Source organism: Alligator sinensis, unplaced genomic scaffold (assembly GCF_000455745.1).
Source record: "Alligator sinensis unplaced genomic scaffold, ASM45574v1 scaffold200_1, whole genome shotgun sequence".
In the NCBI taxonomy this organism is placed as follows: Eukaryota; Metazoa; Chordata; order Crocodylia; family Alligatoridae; genus Alligator; species Alligator sinensis.
The window spans coordinates 973,732-995,331 of NW_005842453.1; the positions used below are offsets into that span (position 1 = coordinate 973,732).

A 21,600-nucleotide genomic window follows, 5' to 3' on the forward strand; every position below is an offset into this window, starting at 1 on the left:
CAGTGGTGAAAAGAGCAAGATTAAAGGATGCACTTCTAGTTAGATCCCCAATTATAGTTCAGAAGTCAAGTTAAAGCCATTTAGCAAATACGCTTATTACCAACTTTTTGAAGTACCTGCAGTTTTATTACTATACAAATATAGTAAGGGTTTTTTTTTTTTTTTTTGCAGAAAACGCCACTGAATTGAGAATTTTGACTTTAAGAAGCACGGTAAATTTCTTGACAATCATTCTTTTTTCATTGCTAAATTTCAGTACTCTATTAAGATGTTATTACCATGCACAATAAGCTATCAGCCATTCAGTCTTACGGTCTGACTGAGTGTACAGCTAATTTTACTGAAGAAATTATTTAACTTTCAATTAAAAGGGTTAAATCCTTAATGAATTAAAATTACCAAAAATAATATTGATCATGATTTATGCATGTTGCAGCTGCGCACATTCACGCAGCATTTATCAGTGACATTATCAGCTACACTGGCCAAAAAAAGCTGATTGCCGATAACGTCAATTTTCCTTTTTATCGGTGCCAATTCGATATGGACTGATAGAGCAGTGAACCTCTGTGTCATACTATAGTTCATTTTGCTCATCCACACTGTGATCATGAGCATGCAATTTAAATCATTACTAGGTTTATGACCAGTGATGGGTATTAAAAAATAATTAACCATTACCAAAAAATAGAGTCTTCCTTTATGTTCCCATAAGAAAAAGCAGTGCACAAGAAGTTGCCACAGCATTACAGGTAACACTGATGCCTATAACAGATGCATCTTCCTCAACGTTACTTCTAATTTCCTACTATTCTGCCTACCATATTCTTTTTTCTAACACTGTGTTACAAGTCACCGTATGGAAATCCACAGAATCACAAGGAAAAATGCTGGTTCTAATCACATAAACAGGCAAAGTTTGAACTTTAATGTTTTTTTTTTCTGATTTGGGGGATAGCATCTGTTTTATAAACACCAAATAAAAACAAAAAACAACCCGATGCCCCCAACCATATTTTTGATGCAACTAAATTAGATCTCTGTCCTTCAACAAGTTTTCCAAATCTATTTGAAATTTCAGAATACAAAATACTTTGTTCTAATTGAATATGTACTCACCATTTGTCATCATTTACAAATTAAATTAAATAAACTTCATATTTATTTTGCATTTGGTCTAATTGGGCTAACTTCTTCACACACGTTTTTTACTGAAACTTGAAATTAACACATAATTTGTGGTTATTACTTAGTTTTTCACATTTACAACAGCATATGGAACTGAGTGCATTAAAAAAGGACAAAAAAATCCTTGTTAATGATCAATAATTCAAAAACAATATCCAGGTCAGTTTAAAATGTCAAAAACAAGGAGTTCACTTTACAAGCTTGTCAAAGTGGGACAAACTCCCCCACACACAAAAAGGTGACCAATATTTTTCTAAGAGTAAAGACCATTGTATAACCCTCTTTAACAAATGACCTAAAATTTCAGGAAGCAGTATTGCTTTTCTTTAGAAAAATATGCCCTCTGGTCCATCACATCTGCCTTTAAACATCTCTCCCAACATGTCTTCACCAACTGTTCTCTTTTCTTCGCCATCTGAATACTTTTGTCAAAAGATGCTAGGCACCAGTCCTAGTTCTTAATACTGATATTTTCCAACTGTCAGAAGCTCACATGGCTCGATGTCTCGCTGTGATGAGGTATTGAGCAGGGCTCTCCAGGGGGCCCATCCTGGGTCCCATATTGCTTAATATCTTCATTAATGATCAGGATGATGGGACTGAGCACATACTTAGCAAATTTGCAGGTGACACCAAGATGGGTGGAGTTGCAGACACTCAAGACGGTAGTTCTAAGATTCAGAATGACCTTGATAAACCAGGATCTAAAACTCAATCAAATAAAATTAAACAAAGGAAAAACATCCTGCACTAAGGATGGAACAATGACCTTCACAAATAGACTGGGAATGACTGACTACGCTGCAGTACTGCAGAAAAGGATCTGAAGATTACAGTAGACTATACACTGAATATAAGGCAACAGCTTGCTGTTGTTGCAAAAAAGGCCAACAGTAAACTGGGCTGCACTACCAAGAGCATCATTTGCAAAGCAGGGAAAAAATCACTCTTCCACTCCATGCCAGGTGTGGCCAATTTTGAGCACTTCAAGATATGGATAAATCAGAAAGTGTTCAATGGAGCGCAACAGAAATTATGAGAAGCCTGGAAAATATGACTTATGTTGAAAGAACTGAGATTTAGTCTGGAGAAGGTGATGACTGAGACAGGATTTGAAAATAATCTTTAAATACCTGAAGACTGATTACAAAGAGGATGGAGATAAACTACTGTCTCTTGTGGCCAAGGAACAACTATTTTAAACTGCAGCAAAAGAAGTTTTGGCTGGATATTAGGAAGAACTTCCTCACTATGAGGGTGTTTTAACATTAAAACAGTCAAAACAGGCTACCCAAAGAGGTTGACTGAGATGGCTTAGTCAGGGTTGATCCTGACTTGAGCAGGGGGTAGACTAAATGATCTCTGGAGGTCCCTTCCAGCCCTACTTTTCTTTAATTACTTCCTTATCTCTAATGTACATCACAGGATCTCAAGAGAAAGACATAAATTATACTAAATACCCATGCAAATTTCTCAGCAGGTACCAATATTTTCAACAAGCTAACAAACATGAAGACAAATGTCTTCCTTGTCTCTGCAAAGCTCAGGTTCAAAGTTTGACTTCCACTACAATACATCACTACTATCCAAAGCCTAGATCAGTGGTTTTCAACTTGTGGTCTGTGGATCCCTGGGGGTCCACAGACTATGTCTAATAGGTCCATGGAAGATGACTATGATCAATCAAAGGTATGTGCATACCCACACTTATCATTCAAAGGGATCTTTCCCCTCCATTCAAAACATTTTAGGGGTCCACAAATGAAAAAAGTTGAAAACCACTGGTCTAGACCAATGGTTCTTAACCACAGTGCTGAGACCCTTTCAGGGGTACCATGGCAACCAGATGCAACTGCCCTGCGCACAGCTAGATAAGCCTAAAGCATGCAGCCCTTTCACATTGATGCAAGACAGCTTCCCCGCTGCTTCTGGAAAGAGTCTGGACCAGGACAAGCTACAGCAAATTCCTGGTCCAGAACCCCCACCCCACGCTCCTCCCCAGAAATAGAGGGGAGCTGGAATGGGAAGGGCTGCAGCAAGAGCAAGAGAGCAAGGATGCCTGCCTGCTTTAAGCTTATCTGGGTGTGCACCGAGGTACACAGGGCAGTCCCAGTTAAGAATCACTGAGGTACGCAGAAGCAGCACAACAGGGGTGCTGCCAAATTCAAAACAAGTTCTGTAGGACTATCCTGATCTAAAAGGGTTGAGAACAACTGGTCTACATCTAAAAGAGACTTTGATCAACACTGCAAGGACAGTGTCTAACAGGCCACACAGTGCAACCGACAATCCTGGGTTGTGTGTCTACACTCCCGTATGGGGAGAGTTAGGTGATTCAGAACAGGATTGCTAGCAGCTAGCAAGCTGAGTAGATAGATGTCTAGGATAGGAATAACCAATTGAAAAGTCTTTCCATCCCATTCTTTTCTAGGACTTAAGTGCCTAATGCCAGACTTGGGGAGAAGCCATCCTCCACTTGGATCTTGCAGCTTTGAACCTTTCAATTCAAGGATTTAAATAATTTCTTTCAAAGCCAAATCAGGAGTCACTTCTTTCTTTCAAAGTCTCTGGATTTAAGTCACAAGTATTGGGATACAAAGCCTTGTACTAAACAAGTACATCATTCAAGTGTATCATTCCTTGCCTGAAACAGCTTTTCTGAAATAGCCTGTCTTCAAAAACTTGACTCCAGGGGTGTCAAACAGGGCCTGCGGGCCAAATCTAGCCTGTGGAGCCTTACGACCTAGCCTGTGGGTCTGGGACTGAACCCATTCGCCACATGGCATGCAGAGCTAGTCTGGTGTGCAGGCTAAACCCAGTGCCACAGGTGCTACAAACAGCACAGGTTGTTGGTCCAGAGCATGCGCTGGCCACAGCGCCCCCACCAGACCAGCCCTGGGGCCAGTCTGGATTAGGCTGCATGGGAGCTAGCATGCTGAGCTGGTCTGGCAGGGCACGTGCTGCAGGCAGCAGCCCACTGGACTAGCCCTTTGCACTGGCTCCAGGTGCACAGTCCTGATTCAGCCCACAGACCAGCCTAGCAACCCTCATATGGCTCACAGGGCTGGTTGGGTTTGATACCCCAAATTCCCACCCCTCCAAGTGTTAAGGGCTAAAGTACAAGTGCTCCAAAGCATCTACGAAGCACTATAGTTGAACACTAAATTAACTTTGAAGCCTCAGTCACAAAGTACTTTTCCAAAGTGGAGGTACTCTAATCCCTTTGCCAGCAGAGCGGTGCTGGCCATGTATGTGACAAGGTGGAACCTACCGCCAATGGAGTCCTGCCACCAACTCCCTGCTCTGCCCATGTGTGCACAGCTCTGCTAGAAGGTGCTTTGTCAGCAGTCTCTGCTGCTTAGTAACCTGATGCAATTCTGGTGACAGGAAAAACTCCTTCTGCTGGAATTAAAACACTTCTGCCATTCTTAAAGCACTACCAGTCTTCCTGAGTGCAAATATAGCTTAAGATTTACCTAGTTTATGTCACTGGGTAAAGGCCAGCTGGGTGTACTTCTTGGCAACAAGAACAATTCACCAGCTGAAAGGGCAATAAAATGATAGTACTTAAAATCATAACCACCTTGAGCACCTGAATTATTTTTAGCAATCCAAAGGTATAAATTATCCACATACAAATTTAGTGTAGCACCTAAACATAACGAGGCACTGGAATTATTACTAATTCCTTTAGCTGGATGCATGTTTTTATACATATTACAGAAAATGGGACAGTGAAAGCTCCCTACCGAACTGTTTTATAAAATCTGTTTCTAGTGAAACACTGGACACTCACAATTATGGTTTTCCTAGAAGACAGTAAACACAGCAACATTCTCTGTGTAACATGTATAATATATGGCTTTACATCAATCGCAGCCAGATTTGCAAAGGGGGTGGTTACATAGTGGCTTGGAACAGAGGCAGAGCAGATGAGCTACATCCTCTGCAGAGACTGACAATCAATTTCTGAACTCAAATATATATTTCAAGGTGTATGGCTGTAATGTCAAAGGCCTACTTTGTCACACATTACTGCTTCTGTAAATATTCATCATATAAAAAAACCACATGAAAAAACCCCTGAAGTTAGAAACTCAAACTCCATCTTTTCACAAATGGTCACAATTGATTATTCCTCATTTACTGAATAAGACTTGATACCCTGAGGTTTAAAGTCAATGGAGAGCTGTCTGAATATATTAAGCACAGTATAATGAAAAATACTCTGAAGAAAAAAATCAGGTCCTTGCGTCTCAAATTAGTCACCCCAAATTAGTGAAAACTCTGAACCTTATTCTCTTGGTGCCTTATTTCATTCTACTACTACCTTCTTACTTCCCAGGGGTTGTTGAGGCTTTCAATTAAGGTTTGAGAAGTACTTCTAGTATAGCAATGTGCACTGCTGAATAAATTAAGGAAATTAATCACAACTGGTTCTGAAAACTCTTTTAACAATGCACAAAAAACAAAGCATGAGACCACCCAGTGAACAAAGGCAGAATAAAATACTGGATAGCTTGTTCATTAGGTGAGCACTGTCCAATCTGTGTACCAAATGAGGCAGAAATCATTTGGGGAAAAAAAGATAGGCGATCATATAATTTACCACTGAATCATAGTACACCCATACAAGAGGGCAACTTAAGGATTTACAGGCAACTTTAATTCTGGCATTTCCTAATTCTGAACAACTGAGTGCCTGACTTTGCAATCTTAATAAATAAGGTCAGTGTGTGCGCAAACATGAAATCCTAGGTTTCTTAGAAAGAAAACCATAAAAAAAATCTACTAGATGAAACCATACCAACACCCATATGGCTCATCAGTGGGACTGGAGTCTTTAGATGCATCACAAAGACTTTTGCCACTTGAGATCACAGACAGCAATAGTAAACTCCTGTGTGGACCAGTGGTAGAGGGGAAAGGCAATTGGTTTCACAGAATCCTAGGTTTCATATTTGAGACTTTGCACAGATAAACTCACACAAACCTGACCCCTCCTGTCCCATGCCGGTCTCATCTTGTTCTTGTTCCAGGTTTTTCGTCCTAATCCAAGTACCGCTCTTGCTCCACGCATCTCCCACATCCCATGCCATGTCTTACCTCAAACTACAAAGCCCTTTTCCTGGTCCCTTCAACTATGCCTCCTCCCAAGCAAATTAGTCTTTTAACCAGTCTGTATTCAAATCAGATAGCTTCTTCCTACTTGTGACCTGGGCATGGCAGGGATCACTGAGGGCACAGAAAACTGGCTCCTCGCTCTCAGTTCAAATGCTTGGCCACACCCCAAGTTAGACCAGTTAGATATCATCTCTGGCTATAAACAGAAGTCTCATCTGGGAGGCCAGTGAAGAGCCCCAATTGTCCCTAGGTTTGACTATGCTATGCTTGTTTTGACCTGGGTCATTTACACATCACCCCTCCAAGCTGCATTGCTGTTCCTCTGCTAGCAGGTGGCAGTAACAGCTCACAACCTGGCTGGCTTGCCCCCAAAATGACCCACTATAGCTTTACAGACACATGCAGCCATATCCTGGGAAAATGCACTGCCACACTGCATCCCACATACTTCAGAGGAACTTGAAGCAGGGTAGTGGGCTTGTGCATCTCTAGGATCCCAGGACAAAATGAGATGGGACAAATGAGATCCTTATTTAGAGGCTCTGTAGCTGTGGGACAGAGAGAGAACATATGGGGACAATGCAGGTATAGTCTGGCTGGACATAAGCATGCTATGTGACAAAGTCTTCAAAGTCTCTACTAAACATATCCAAACTACTTTTTCAGAAGCTTACCATCAGCTATGTATTGAGCAGTTTCTCACAGAAATGGCAGAAAACATCTTCCTAAAAACATCTACCAAATTAAAAAGCCCTACTCTTAAATAAAAAAAAGAGCCACAAGAACTTTTCAGCAGACAAAAACACTGGCTGAAATAGCTGAGGCAAAGTAGATTTGCACCTTACAGACAAACTAAAACAGAGCTGAATAATATAAGCTTTCACAAACCCAAGCTCACTTCATAGGTGCTGTGAAAGGACATGCACAAAGCAGTGTACCAAATGGAGAGGGACCTGAATACAAAAGACATGGAAAGAGGAGAAGGAGGGGAGCACTGCTGGCAGAGGCAAACAAGAAATAAACCAAATAAATAAAAGAAATAACCAAACCACTTTGGCAGACATCTTCCAAAACAATTCAGTGTTCATTTAAATTTCAGCCAAAACAAAGTTTGGCAAACTACTAGCTTTGCCTAAACAGATTATGATTTGTTATTAAAATCTGTTGTAAAACCTGTTTTTAAGAACACCAGAATTCATTTTTGCTGGATTTAAAGCTATCAGTTGTGTCAGCATATTACAGGGAACATGTGCACAAAGCAAGCATATATCCTACACCAACCACATAAACCTAGCTGGCTTTTCAATTTCAAATTTTACCTTGTTAGAGAACATCCTCAAAGGAAAGTGCAGAACAAGATACAGCAAGGCCATGTGGCAAACATCAATGAGTTCTGAAAAATTAAGGCTTGAGAACTTATTTGTGAGGCTAAGTAGTTGTTTGGCCATAGTATTTATCAAATACCTACACATTTGAAGGACAAAAGAACACTACAGAATCTTGTGTACTGGAGTTTCAGAAACAAGGCCAGAAAACGTCATTATTGATGAATGGACAGGTATTTTACACACAAAAACTTATAAATTGTCTGTTTTTTCTTTTAAAGTTCATAGCTGTTCCACTAATAGTAAACTGAAATATATATGGGCATCAGAAAGAAGTACCCTAATGCAGTTATGAATGATCCAAATTTATTTGTACATATATGTAAACATGGTGCATTGCCACAAGTATGCAAAATGTGTGCGTTTTGAAATCAGTACATGGAAATATACCTTGAATCTCAGATACTTTTATTCTAGATCTGGGATGGATTAATTCCAGAAAGTTAAAATGTAATTTGATTCTAAAACAGGCTATGTAATTTTTTTTTTGGTCAGCATCATGATGATTAAGATTCCTTCTGCTTCCTGCTCCAAGCAAGTAAGGTAGCATTTATTAAACATTCCCAATGCAATTTCCCCATAGTAATCAAGACTTTTTACCTTCAGTTTGTAGTCAGTCAGTTGGAAATCTAGCCTAATAGATTTGTACGTTTAAAAATAGAAGCAAATTTGAAGTGGTTTCAGGTATGCTCCCTGCCAATTTTGTTTTTTTGTAATTTTATAACTATTTTCTATTCTCAGTCCCTCACCCACACACTAAGAAAAAACGTACCTTACTGAATACTGTGTAAGTACCTAATGGAAACATTTCTACACCTCCCCTCAATATGGCTGGTGTCTATTTAGGACAGGGGTGGGCAAAATACAGCACACGGGTCAGATCTGGCCTTCCAACTGATTGGATCGAGCCCGCAAAGGTCATCTGCTTCTTCCCTGCCCAGAGCAGCCGAACAGGTTCAGAAGCAGGAAGAGGAGGAGTTGCCACTGGAGGTAAGGGGAGCTGAGCAGCACCTGAGTGGCTGCAGTCACACCAGGAGAAGCCCCACCGGTAATCTGTGCATGTTGGCCAAGGCTCAGCTAGTAGACTCAGGCAGGAGCACAACGTGGGCTACCCCAGGTGGGAGTGGGCACAGCTTGGATCCATGCGGAGCACCAAGGGGGCAGCCGCAGATTGCACTGCCTGGGCGCACACTGCTACATGCGCCCCCTGTGCCCCGCCCCCACCCTGGCCCCTTCACCCCCAGCCAGCTCCCAAGACCTAGCGCACAGGCATCCCTCCTTCCCCTCTTGAGCCTCTTCATTTTCCATTCACATGGCAGAGGCATGCAGGGGAAGGATTGCAGCTCTGCCCCAGCCCTGCAATCCTGGGGTTTCCACGGAAACCAGCCAGGAACCATGTGGGCATGGTGTGCAGCCAGAAAGATGGGGTGCTGCATCTGGGATCTTGGGGTGGCACCAGTGCGGGGCCAAGGTCTGGAACAGAGCCGTGATCCCTGAACACCCCTCCCTGCAGAACACGTGTCCAAAGGGGCATGTGGGCAGATAGTGTCACTGTCCTGTGATCCCGGCCTGGCCCACCCGTTCTGCTCCCAAAAATCACTACCCTCTCACCCGCAGCCCCATCCCACATAGGGAGTTTGTTAAGTGGCTGTGCACAGCAGGGGAGCGGATGTGGGTTGCTGACCCGGTCCACAACAGCTCATCAAAACTCCCTACGTGTCCTACAGACCTAAATAACTGCCTACTCCCGATTTAGGAGAACACATCCAAATCTCATTTTCTCCAGCTTTTAGTCTTTGCTCCTTGCACACGTTTCATGAAGTTACTCATTTAGCATCTTTTCATAAATAAACCATAAGAGAACAATAAGATATACAGTAAAAGCTGTGTTATCCAGCTTTTATCATTCGGTATGCTCCATTAACTAGCATCTGTCATAGACGACATCTGTTGTTACGATCATGGGTCTCCAGTTTTGCCAAGTCCCACTTCTTCCTTGAGGACCATGGCCCGGGCCAAAGCAGCCTGAATGGGGCGCCCCTCTCTGTCCCCCGGCACACTGACACCAGGGAGTGAAAACCCTGGTGCACCGGCAAATATGCCTCCAACCCGCTGAAGATAAGCTCTCAGATAACTGGCATATTTGATTAACCAGCACCTCCCATTCCCCATGGATGCTGGATAACACAGCTTTTACTGTATTCCCCATGACACAACGGGCTTAGAACTAACACAGAATTAAAGTGCCATTTTTTTACTACTTAATTCAAAGTTTTATCATGATCACGGTTATTTACCAAACCTTTTCAACGTAATTTTGCACACAACATATGCACACAAAAGGTACTTCAAAAATTATTTAAAAGTAAGTCATAAAACTGTTTCTTTAAATCACTTTGCAAGGCTATTTGTAGTGAGAAAATGATCAAAACCTCAATTATAACACATTTCATTGTGTTAAGTAAAATACATGAGAAAAAAAACAAAACAGTTGTTTTAAGGCCCAGTTCTTATTTTACACCAGTGTTAAGTCATCATTCATCAGGTATTCATTTATAACCAGTATGGTTGATTCCACCTCAGTCTCCCAGTAGTTTAAGTCACTTAGAACACCCACAGACTGGCATTTAAATTGTACAGGCGATACTAGCCATTTGACAAATTCCACTGATTTCAATATAAACGAGGTGGCTCATGCCAATTTAAGCATGCCTGCTGCTCATAGGTGAACAGCCTACACCCCTTATGCTGTGCTCAGCCTCTGCCCAGTAGTTCACACATTATTAAGGCTCCTTAGGTTATTACTCAGTTCCTCCTCTGTAAAGACAATCTTGAAATTGACAGGACATCGTTAGTTTCATTAGCTGCTCATATCCACCCCCACCTGTTAGTCAAGTTTCTGACTGTCAAATAAGGCTGCTATATGTTCGCATATATTACTGGGGCATTCAGTACCACAGTACCAATGAACTGGTCTCCTTCATTCATTCTTTCTATTGATGGCCAGGTCTCACCCGATGCATGTAAAAAAAAAAGTTCCTGCCTTTGAGAGAAAGTAAGCATGACAATTACATCAAACATAAAAACTAATTTTAAGTTCTTGGAAGAAAAAAACAAAAAAGGCTTGGGCAAACAGTATGTTGCAGCCAATCTATTCCATAACACAAGCTGATCCTTTATGAACTGTACTTATTGTTCTATTTTACATCAACACGTAATCCAGAGGTTCCCAAACTTTTTCTTATTGCATACCACCATCCACATTTACCAGTTGCCTGCATACCCCTACCAGTATATGGTTTATATTTTAACCCCTTAAATGCCGATTATTATTATGAAAATTAAATCCACCATTACACAATTTCTCCCACGTACCCCCCCCTGAAAAGATGTCTTGCATAAACCCAGGGGGGTATGCATACCACAGTCTGGGAACCCCTGATGTAGCCAATATCAATATATTTTACTGTGGAACTCTTGAACTCTGGGCAAAAAATACAACAGTGGAAAGCAGCTACTTCCCTAAGCTGTGTGTGTGGACAACTCCAGTTCTGGTGTCAGTCTGAGTGCTGTAAGTGAACTCCTATGGGGCTTGAAACCCCACACCTTCTTTGGGAACTGCTGGTTTAAAACAAACGCTGCTTTAAAGAAGTATTGTCTTTAAATATAAGACAAGGAAGTGAAAATACCTGAATACTAGGGAAGCACCAAATATTGTACCTGAAACATAAGCTCCTCTTACAGGAGTTGTACAAAATCATAGCAGGGTTCCATGTTAGCACTGACTGACCTCTTACTAACTCTCGAGCCAGGAGATAAAATTATGAGATAGCGGTCTTTAAAAGCAGGGCTGAATTAGACAGATTAACAGGATCAAACGGAATTCTAAGGAAACAAGAGCACTGTCTTTATCTTTTGTAAACTCTAACTCAGCAGTTCCCAAACTGTGGGTTGCGACCCCAAATGCAGTCGCAACATCAATGGATGGGGTCCGGGGGTGGAGGGGCTATGGGCTGTGAGTGAGGAGCCATGCTGAGGAAATGGGGCCATAAATGGGGTCATACTGAGGAAAAGTTTGAGCAATGCTGCTCTACCTCCTGTAAAGATGGCTTACTATTCCATGTCACTTACAGTTAAAAAAAACTCTTCCCTTCCTCAGAGTCTTCCATATCTCTTATTTCTTCTACTGTACTACCATGTTACAGAATGGAGCACACAGAGCCAATGAGTATGTGCTCTTAAAGGATATAACTATCAAAAAACTGTGAGTATGCAAAACATTTAAACATGGGTTATTGTTTCCCCTCTCTGGGGAACCTTACACAATACTTTCCTCTTCCCTCCCCCTACCCCAGGTCTCTCAAATCCTTGCAACAGTTTTACCACAGCTAGCATAAGACAAGTGACTAGTCAATGCAGCTCCTCTTATGGTCATCTTCAAGCAGCACACTCAATTTAAAACAGCTCCACTAAGTGAGAAATCACAATTCCAGACAATTCTTTCCAGTGTGGGAACATAAAATACTAATGAGTAAAAATAACACGTTCAAAAGAAAGGTATTAATGGGTACTCAGTTTTGCTTTTGTGTGACAGTAGGCAAAACACCAGGAAGCAGGTAAAAAAAAAATAAATCAAATATATGCTGAATTCCATTCCAAATAAAAGTATTACTTTTGGTTCTCCAAAACTTTATATTCTGTGGCAGTGTTTTGTAGTCTTTTAAGACTGAAGGCACTCCTCATTAGAATGAAGAGACCCCTTGTTAAGAGTGAAGGCATCCTTGGAAAAGGTTTAACTTATTTCTTGACTACAAAAAAAAAAAATACAGCAATTCTCTTGTTGAAAGTAACTCAGACTACAACAAATGAGAGTCCGACACGATGGCTTTCTATGTGAAATTTCTAGGATTTCTTTGCGAATCATGTATAGGTAGGGTGACCATACATCCTAGTTTGGCCAGGACAGTCCCAGATTTCATAGCCTGTCCTGGCCAGTTAGTGAACATTCAAACAAAAATCATGGATTGGCATCACCCTGCCACACCCTCCTGAGCAGCAGCTGAAGGCAGGGGCAGATCCCTGCCCACTCCCAGCTGCTGGAGACCCATGTAGGGGGAGGGCGCTCTAGGCTCTACTTTGGGACTGTGGCCCCCACTACAACTAAGTGTGTTGGGAAGGGGGGAGGGAAGAACAAGCTAGAGAGGGGAAGAGAAGGAAGGAGGGGCTAAAGAGAAAGAAGCTAGTGGAGGTTTGCAGAGGCAGTGAGGGGGGGAGCTTGGGGGAGCAGGGAAGGGACGGGGGAGGAGGGAGGAGTGAGTGGGGGGCATGAGAGGCATAGGGAAGGAGCCAAAGGGGGAGGAAGCTGGTGGGGAGCAAGGGTGGGGGATTATAAAGGGGGTCTGTTGGAGGCTAGAGGCTGTCCAGGTTCAGCCTCTTGCAGACATGGTGGTCAAGCAGCTGCACAGGGCACAGTGCACGCACGTGCCGATAGAGCAGCCTGGACAGTCCGAAGCAGCTGCACACAAACGCAGACACAGACATATAGAGACACACATGCTGCACTCATACTTCCCCCAGAACAGGTCAACTTTCTCTGCTCGGCAGCAGCCTCCAGATGAGCCCTCCTCCTCCTCCTCCTCCTGATCTCTCACCCAGCAGAGCCCCAGCTTCCTGCTTTCCTGGCCCCACTCACCCCATTTCCCTGCAGGTACCCCATTTCTCTGCAGGCAGTCCCCACTCCCCTCACCTCCACCCTGGACAGCAGGGAGGCAGAGTGGCACAGTGCATATGACCATGTCCCGGATTCCTTAAAAATAATATGGTGACCCTATGTATAGGTGTCTGCACACCTAACAGTGCTAATATTGTGTCACACTTCACATCACTCTTAAGAGGATCTCATCGAACCTAGAATACCACAGCATCCTGACTGCTCTTTAGTTAGTTTGTTTGTTATAATTTAGTTTAAAAGTTATGGTAGTGTGCATTTTCTACTTTTATCCATCAAGGTAAACAAAAGTACTTCTGAAAAGTGTACTAGTTTAATGTAATAAGGTTCTTCCAAGGCCCTGAAAACAGCTGCAAAAGAAAGCAGACTGTTTAGTCTGAATAAGTCCTGACTACCAACAGGCTTAGCCTTGGACATCTGGCCCAGCCCAACTATTATAATTTCTAAAACAACATCATTGTGATGCAGTTGTTTGGCCCTGGGGTGACAGAAAGGAGGTACGGGAGCTTAAGCCTCCCCCGCTTGCAGCTACATGGAGCGGGGGCAGGTTGCTGCTAAGAAAGGTGTCGCCCCCAAAAGCCAGGTTAACCTTTGCCTGGACTTATAAACACTGTAGATTTATAAGGCGAGTAAAGATCCAAAGGCCTAAATTTTGCAGTGGTTGAAGGGGCAGGGAAGCGTTAATCCGGCTCTTAGCAGCGACACCTGACCCCTCCTCTCAGCAGCAGCATCCTAGCCCCCCCTTCCCTCCCCCATCCAACCTCTTGAGCACCCAGGCTCCAGTGACATACAGCAGCTGACTGGACCACTTGTGGTATGCATATGCCACAGGCTGACCATCCCTACTTTACATTATGCCCAGTTTCATCTTGTTTCAAACCAAGGAAGAAGGGAGAAACAGGAGTTAGATCTTGAATGAAAGGAAATCCAACTTACGTGCCACAACTGACAGGGCTGTGGCAGCAGAAGCAGTAGAAATAAGTAATAAGATAATGTATGACGTAGGTAGGTCCTAAGAGTTATTTAGGGCACAGTTACACTGCCTCTGTGAAGGCTCATGAAGAAACCCTCCCCCAACCACTTCTGCTCCTACTGAGGCTTTGTGACTCCCTTGGATCGTGCCCAAGTATGTGCCCAGAATCGCTAAGACAGCCTTGGATGTGCTCACTGGCACGTGCCCAAGGGCTCTCTTAACTGGCTACACTGCCTCATTTCTGGGTTTTGGCACACAGACCAGAGGCAAGTAAGTGGGGTATGCTACATGACAGTAATCTTGGATTAGAATGGAAGTGATGTAGAAAAGCCCATAGTTTTTAGACACCAATCTCTAACCACCTTAACTCTGCTAGGAAACCAATGGGCAGTTACTGCAAATTAAGTACCAACATAATGAGCTCTATTTAACAAACAAGCTGTCACAAGCCATACCAGGTAGAGTTTCCAAACTTAAAAACCAAACCAAAAATAATGCTACTACCCCCCTCCACTACACACCAGACCAAACTTTGATTTCCTTTTTATATTAAGTCTAAAAAGCAAGTTAAGCTGCTGTTGTTACCCCCCTAATTCCTTTCTCTCCATTCAAGAAGAGAGATAAGTTAAATGGAAAATATATTAAAACAAAAGTCCAGTCTTGACTGGGCTGTTCATTGTAGCTCCTTTTGAATGTGGATCTCGGACAGATGATTTCAGCATGAGACAGCAATGGCTTCTCAGACTTCACTGGGAAAGGGAACCAAAAAAATAGAATATTAAATTCAATCTTTTAGCATAATATCCAACAGGAAAATATATTTTAAAATTTTCTTAAATTTGCCTCCAGGTCTCATAACTTACCAAAACTTGGAAAACTCTAGAAGACTTGGATTAGGAAACTATTTTTTACTGCATGTGTTAGACAAAAAGATTTGCATACTATACAGACCTTTTCACACTAAAACCAGACCTCAAAAAATGTATTTTTCTTCACTGGAACAGAAACAAGGGAGCACAGAAGCAAACAGACCAGGGATGGGCAAAATATGGCCTGCAGGCCAGAACCCAGGCCACTAGGCACTTTCATCCAGCCCACAGCACCCACCAACAAATTGTGCCCCACCCAGCCATTCCACGCACAAGGGTAAGAGTGAGGTGCCCAGGTATAGACCCCCGCAACATACCTTACTGCACTTCACTCCCACCCTCGTGGGCAGAAGGACCCGGACAGCACGCAGCTTCTGGGCAGGACTGCCACCGCTGCTGCCGCTACTGGGGACCTGCTTGACTTTCCCAGTGTCCCACTGGCACCAGGAAGCAGGTAGGAAGTGGTGGGGGCAGGGCAAAGCTGCAGCAGGGCAGGAACACGGAGTGTGGGGTAGTGGCAGTGCAGAGCCCACACCCAGGGGGGCAGCAGCAGCATGAAGCTTGGGTGGGCAGTGTCTGGTGTGAGGGAGGGCAGAGGAAGGGTGTGGGGACCCAGCCACCACACTCTCCCCATGGCGCTCAGCCTAGCAGGCAGCGACAGTAGCAGCAGCAGGCGGGGATGACGAGGGTGCCCGTGCCTGGCTCCAGCCAGCGCTGCACATCGCATGGAGGTATGCAGCCCCCACCGGGTCGTCTCTATTGTGGGTACTTTCAGCCATGTGTGCACTGCCCCCTCACACGCACAGCAGGGAAGGGAAGCCCCACGCACTAGAGCTGGCTGGGACAAAGGCAGCCGGCTCCAGAACGTGGGGCTTCGCTCCCCTGCCATGTGAGTACAAGGGCTGGAAGTGCACGGTGAGGAGCACCCAAAATAGAAACAGGCTGGCGGGGGCTGCACTCCTCACCGCGATGTGTAGCAGTGGCTGGAGCCAGGCACAGGAGCCCTGAGCACCCCCCCCTCCGCCTGCTGCTACACCATGGGTGGGTGGGCATGTGGGGGGATCCCCACACCCTTTCCACGCCCCCTTCACACCACACCACCAACACTCTACCCCCACAAATACACAACCCCCCCAACATACCCTACAGCCCAACACACAGCCACCCCCCCAGACAGATCCCCCCACGCTACCACACACAGACCCCCACAATATACAACACTAAGAATATATTTTTGAGTTGTTGTGCAATCACCTTCATATATAGTAAGCAAACAAATCATGACAAAAATTTTTGAAATAAAATTAAAATGTCATAGTAGGTGTTTGATTTTTAGCGTATGATTTGTTTTTTTCTGGTTCTAAGATGGCAACTTCCCCTTGCAAAATGAGTATTTCTAGGGAATAAGGGGAGAGACTTCAGGTGGTAAAGGTTAGGGTATTATAGGGAGGGAATTCTGCTCCTAAGATGGTGACCAGGGGGCAAGGCAACTGTCAAGGGACAGGGCTACCCATGCTCCTTGAAAGCTCAAACGTTGTTAAGCATCCCTCCACCCGAAATAAGTGCCTGCCCCTGAAACAGACAGCGACTTATAGTTGCCAAGGTGGCTGTCACTTCCGTGGCCCTGAAAGCAAAGTCCTTTCACTTTGAGCTGCCTGACTGTAAGTGAGCTGCTGCATGTAGCCTGTAGTATCTTGATGAGGCTTGTAGGGTATAAACACTTCATATTTACAGGAATGTGTATAGAAGTAGCAGCTTGTTACCGTCCTTGCAAACCTCTGGGGCCTGGCTTTGTTATGGTCTTGCCACACCAGAAAACTCCTGCTGCCTCACCCAGACTGTCTCCTGGAATGCCACACTACCTGGACATGCTAGGTGCCCAGGACTTACTCTGTCAGTTGGCCACAACTCTGGAAAAAAAACTCTCTACAGCTGCCTTCCAAAAACAAGGTGCATGTGGAATGTGAGAAAATATGGTAGTATCACACATTCTAGAGGATTAAGTTTTAAAGCACTAAAAAGAACTTCAACTCTTTCCCCCAAATATTGCCAAGACATTCCTAGGTACGATCTTCAAGCATTCTGCCGAAGTATCATCACACACGCACATGCACCATTTCCACCTGATAACTGAGCGCTAATGTCTTTTCATGGATACGAACAAAGAATGGATTACCATCCTATTTAGGAAAACAGTTTTATAACTATGATCAGAAGGAAGGTACAAATATTTTGAATTTTATAGCATAAAAGTCATGGCAATCACACTATAGAAAACAGGTGTCAGTCACTAACATGGTAACAAAAAAAATCTCAATTCAGTTAATTATATGAAATGGAACTAACCAATGGCCGAGTCCTCCCTCCAAAGTACAGGAACTTCTTATAAGATTTGCTTGCTAATCATATTCATTGTTTCAGAAGAAAGCTAAATGCCTGTGAAATCTTGTACGTCTTTCCCCAACCACGAATTTGGCAAGTCTGCTCAGATTATTATACTCCAACAAGAAAACCTTTAAGCATTAGGTATTATTTCAAAATTCAAATTATTGTCCAGAAAACTGTTTTAATTTGGTGCAGAAAAGTGTGCGTTTGTTTACAACAAGGGTAGAAAACTCAAGCCAGGCCCTGAGCCAAGTCCAGACTGCAGGGACTCTTCCCAGGCTGGATCTGTGGGGCCAGCAGCAGGGCTGCATTTGGACAGCAGCACAGGGCCAGGTAACAGCAGAGATGTTTTTGGGCAGCAGTGTGGATCTGAGGCCAGGTGGCAACATGGAGCTCTGGCCAGGCTTCAGCGCATAGCCAGAGAGAGGTGTGTGGCAGCACAGAGCAGGGAGTGTGTATCAGGGCAAGGCTACATCTGGGAAGCTGTGTGGGTCTGGAGGCATGCAAAAGTGGAGGGGCTACGTTTGGGTGGCAGCGTGGAGTTGTGGGGCTGCCTCTGATGACCATGTCCATCAGAGTCCAGGAATAGTCATTGTTGCTTTTTTCTCCTGTTCTTTTTCTTAAAATCTGACAATGCCTAGGCATTTTCCTGTCACAGCATGATTAAAACAGCTCCCTACGTAATCAAGTCTTTGATATGCTCTTGAAGTACAGGGACTGTGCAACACATCTGCTAGCAGCTTCTTCTCCACAACATAGGAGTAAGCTTTTCAGACAACTTAGCTAAATCCCCCAATTTCTCATTAAGTATTTGGCTGCTGTTCTCTGGACCTTGTCAAAAGGCTATAAATTTCAACTGAAGCAAAGTGCTCAAGATGAGACAAAATACTCCAGCTGCTGGAGTAGTGGCTTAAAACGCCACTATTCATAAGCATTCTTGTCTTGCTGTAATTGCACTATTTTCCTGGCATTTCTAACCTATAAGCACTACTTTCTGCTGGACCTAGAGACTCCTGAAAACATGTCTTGAACTTCCACTGAAGCATTTCCCTCCCAAAAAGCCCACCTCAGCCTCTAAAGTAGCCTTACTTCCAGCAGTGGACACTGCTACTGCCTGAGTGCTGGGCACTGAATTCTCAGGTCCTACAAGGCTCCACAAGGTACAGACAGAACCAGCTTAAGTCAATGATGAACAAGTCATAACCTACTTACCTTAAGGAATTAAGGAAGGGATGATGCCACAGAGGATAGATGCCTTCCTCTAACAACTGAATCATCACCTGCAATTCTATAGACTTCTTCAGGACTGAAAGTCATACATTATCATAACAGAACAGACCACTACTCCAGTGTTAGAACAGACATTAGTCTTGTCCGACAGCCAACAGTGAATGTTTCAGCTAAGGTGCAAAAAACCCTATGATGGACAGTTGTATATTTAAGGAAGGGAAGCTGCTACCTAATTCTGTCAGTAGGAACAAGCTTATGCTCTGAAGAATGAGAGTTTGCATCTGTAAATTATTTCTGATCATATTTAGTGGTGGATGTTCTGTTGAATTATATTATGCTCTCGTTTCTAGCCATGCCTTGCGACAAACAATTGTGTGTTAAACATGCCTTTTCCTTGCATTTAAATGCACTGCCTTTCTAATTTATTGTCAGTCCCGTTGGCCCTAGTATTATATGAATAGGTGCTCTTACCCCCTTTTCTGCTTCATATTTGTTATTCTGTACAGCTTTAACTTCTTCTGTCTTGACTAAGTAGTCCAATTGATCCTCAGATGGAAGCTTTTCCATGTATCCAGTAATTTGACAAGTATGCTTTCATCCTATAGCAGCTAGATATATCACCATATGAAGCAAACATAGCTGAACATAATTACAAACAAGAGAAGCTATCAATTTATATAAATGGCATGTTTTTGGTAATTTTACTCCCATATTTCTTCATATGTTGAGGCACTCAAGCAGTAAATAGGTTAAAATTTGTTGCCAAAGTGATTCAGATCATAATGATTTCACAGATTTACAGATATGTCAACTACTTTCCATTTATCAATAAGGGTTTTCCTATGTGACACATGCTGACCATTCTCTCTAAAGTCCTTCACATCCATTTTTAGTCTTAGCTAACTGATTTGCAAGCTTTTCCACTCCACTGTTCACATTGCTTTTGAAGACATTAAAATCAACTCTACTACGGAACTCTAGGACACCTATTTAATCTTAATCATATTAGATTACAACACAAATTACTCAAAATTTATTATAGGGCAACCAAGATCCTTCAGATCTGGGTGGTCACACTCTACTTCATTTGCTAACCCAGGATGAATAAAAGAGGAGTTGAGTTGTTCAGCTCTTTGTTGAAGCTTTTACTTCAAAGGGTACTGTTTCTCCACTCTGAGCTCATCAGTGGTCCTGCATAGCTCATAAGAAGCATCACCCTTTGAAATAAAAGCCACAGCAAACAGTTGGAGCACATCAGCAGTCCAAACGCACTGTTTATTTCAGCTCTGTATAACTCCTCCCACCCTTACTTCACAAACCCTGATCTTTGCAACAGGGTAAAGCAAGTTTCTCGCTCAGTGGGACACGTTCCACTGATGGGATACGAAGGTCCTGTAGGTGGGACTTCAACTCACTGCCCAATTGAAAAAATCAAAGTTGTTTGCACTTTAAATAGATGAACTAACAGGTATCTCGAACAGTGCAATTTTGACAGGATTTGTTCAATATGTGGGGTTTTATTTTTATCATGGTGGGACCAGGGTTTTTTGACAAAATGGTCGGTGGGACGTAAGGTGCAAAAGGTTCAGAACTGCTGGAAGGAACATAAGTCAAAGTGTCCAGGTTCCACTGTATTTATTTTAACTCTCTTAGGCTGCTTCCATTCTGCCAACATTTCACTTTCTCCCATTTCCCCCAATAACTCCTGAGTCTCCTTAGCAATTTTCATGCTGAAAAAGGAAAATAGCCAGCATAAAGAATTTTTTTAGATGAGTCAAATAATTCTAATAAATTGAAGAGAAAAATAATCCTTTACAGAATGTATCTGTCCCAACTATCTCATGCCAATATGTGGGTTTCTGATTTCAATTTTTAAACTATTTCAACTAGTTTTCATGATGCTAAAAGCCAAATAGTTTGTAATTTCCAAGATTTCATCATGTACCTATTGACAGACAGAGAGACAGACACAGAAAGAGACAGAGAGAGAGACAAAATGTGGACCTGTGCAAATGGAAACGTGTGGCACTGAGGATCAGAGTGGTGGAAAACAATAGGTGTGAAGGTTGTGCGACACACATTTTCTAAGCCTATGCAAGAAACACAACATCATTCCCAGAGGACTGAACATCTACAATTCTCTGACTATGACACACAAATCCAAATACACTTCACACCTACTGTCTTCCACTCCTCTGATCCTCACTGCCACACATCTGCATTGTCATAGCCTTGCATTGTGGCTTCTATTCTACCCAGGAGAGAAAACAATTCACTAGCAGACTCTCCCTATGCCTGGAGAAGGGTGTTTGTGCCTGAAAACTTGCAAAGAACAATTTTTCCAACTATTTCGTTGGTCTAATAAAAGATATCACATCTACCCAAAGATGAATATGAGCCGTCAATGTGACAAAGTAATCAGTAAAGCTAACTGCACTCTATCATGCATTAGCAGGTGCATCACGACCAGATCCAGGGAGGTGATACTTCCCCCCTATGAGGCATTGGTCAGACCGCAGTTGGAGTATTGCATCCAGTTCTGGGCACCTCACTGCAAGAGGGATGTGAATAACCTTGAGAGGGTCCAGAGGAAGGCCACTCGTATGGTTAGGGGCCTGCAGGTAAGGCCCTACGAGGAGAGACTGAGGGACCTGGATCTCTTCAGCCTCCACAAGAGAAGGATGAGAGGGGATCTTGTTTACAAATTCATTGGGGGGG

The 21,600-nt window shown here is 43.2% G+C and overlaps 1 protein-coding gene across 10 annotated transcripts in view; it reads right to left on the reverse strand.

Annotated features, from left to right (window-relative positions):
• Positions 1-21,600, reverse strand: part of PUM2 (pumilio RNA binding family member 2) — a 104,915-nt gene that overhangs the window by 76,431 nt on the left and 6,884 nt on the right. Inside the window, exon 1 of one of the 10 annotated variants that reach the window (XM_025212312.1) lies at positions 19,354-19,372. The exons of the other annotated variants lie outside the window; for them this stretch is intronic. The gene's annotated coding sequence lies outside the window, so the exon portion shown is untranslated. Of the gene's footprint in view, positions 1-19,353; positions 19,373-21,600 lie in introns of those variants that run through there. 10 annotated transcript variants of the gene reach the window in all.